Source organism: Amblyomma mixtum, chromosome 6 (genome assembly GCF_055824585.1).
Source record: "Amblyomma mixtum isolate Tamu chromosome 6, ASM5582458v1, whole genome shotgun sequence".
NCBI lineage: Eukaryota > Metazoa > Arthropoda > Arachnida > Ixodida > Ixodidae > Amblyomma > Amblyomma mixtum.
The window spans coordinates 117,058,987-117,060,818 of NC_143017.1; the positions used below are offsets into that span (position 1 = coordinate 117,058,987).

The 1,832-nt window shown below is 46.8% G+C and overlaps 1 non-coding gene across 1 annotated transcript; it reads right to left on the reverse strand.

Moving 5' to 3' along the window:
* Nucleotides 1-251: 251 nt before the first annotated feature.
* TRNAI-GAU (transfer RNA isoleucine (anticodon GAU)) lies at nt 252-325 on the reverse strand. Its single transcript has one exon. It is a non-coding gene; the product is annotated as a tRNA-Ile (tRNA).
* Nucleotides 326-1,832: the final 1,507 nt, after the last annotated feature.

The window sequence follows — 1,832 nt, forward strand, 5'->3', positions numbered from 1 at the left end:
TGATTATTTCTCCAAGGCATGGAAGGCGAGGAACATATGCAACCGCAGTCAAGAATGTGCAGCCCAAGGGTTTTGCTTGTGAAACCTGCAGCATGGCTCGTTATGGTCAAATGTTTAGGGGAATCCCCCAAGGTGGAGTAGATTTGTAATAAGGGAGTAATTACTCATTGGCATCCACCCCAGCGCAGCCATACGGCTACAAAAGAAAGCTATACAGCTTTCTCAGAAACTTCGTAGTTAAAGAAAAATTCGTCCTGGTCCGGGGTTCGAACCCAGGACCACCGCTTCATCGGAGCAGTCGCTCTACCAATTGAGCTAACCAGGACGGCAAGCTTATGGTAGGGCGAGAGCGAATTGATCAATAACTCGAAATGGGAACTGTGTTGGTCAAATGTTTAGGGGAAACCCCCAAGGTGGAGTAGATTGGTAACATTTGTAGTTGATTTGTAACATTTGACCAACACAGTTCCCACTTCGAGTTATTGATCAATTCGCTCTCGCCCTGCCATGAGCTTGCCGTCCTGGTTAGCTCAATTGGTAGAGCGACTGCTTCGGTGTAGCGGTGGTCCTGGGTTCGAACCCCGGACCAGGACGAATTTTTCTTTAACTACGAAGTTTCTGAGAAAGCTGTATAGCTTTCCTTTGTAGCCGTGTGGTTGCGCTCGGGTGGATGCCAATGAGTAATTACTCCCTTATTATGGCTCGTTATGGATCCTCAGCGACCGTAATCTCTCGAAAGAGTAGTGGCTTTACGTCCTCAATCCTTCCATGGTTTGCACTACTTGATGCGCTAGGGGGCCACTCTAAACAGCTTAGAAGCAAACCCTTTGGGCTGCATACTTTTGATGGGTGCTCTACAAAGTAGAATGTTTGCGTAATGAACGAAATCTTAAAGGAACAGCCAACGGGGTCGGTGTTTCCACGGCACACGGTCTTCAACGAAAGACACATTGTCGCAAAATGCCAGACACTGGTTGGTCGCCGAGAAGGGTAGACCCACAGCACGTGGATGATGTCCACTTCTTCGTCTCCGCAAAGGCAAACAAAGCGTTTGCGGCGTTCTAATTCAAAGCGCTGCCATTTGAACGCATCATTGCGGCAAACGAAATTAGCCACTGCGCCATTTTCGTTGTGAGCATAGCTTGGTTGCTAGAAATGCAGTTTCTTGCTGAAGTTTTCGTCTGCTTTCCTTTCTGCCTCTCCTCACCGCTGCTTAACAGTATTACTTTGAAGACAAACATTTGTTAAGACGATCAGTAAAACACAGTGAGCACCGAAACTACTCAAGGCTAATATCAGTGCTTGTGCTTAACTCAGTCTTGAAACTGGCGTTGGGATATTTTCTGACATAACTACTGCCCATGCTGTTACCTCGATTCGACAATCTATCTCTTCATCATTCTTTGGTGTGGTGCGGAAATCTTAATTTCTTAATGATTATTTTCTTTCTAAAGGGTCGTAACTGTAGCAACTGTTCTTTTCGTGCCCTCGAACTCTTTCGTAGCTTCTCAGGTCTCGCGCAAAAAATAAAATCATCACGTGGCATTGCGTCTAAGGCTTAGCTTCGACCCGTGACCTAGAAAGACCGCGATGAGATCGATAAAAGCGGTGTTTTCGCACTACCAACAAAACAAGAGCAGCAACGATAATTTTTCTGAGCGCCGTTTCGAATCGGCACAGTGTTATTTTGATGATCTCGCCACATCATCGTCACTTTCACGAGTGCTTGGACTCCAACGTCCTTGCGTTTACTCGCCGGGTCGCAACAGTAGCCTCCTTCATGTGCCGCTTCTGGATGGGTTACGCCTCAAATCTCGCTTTTTTGGTCGTTG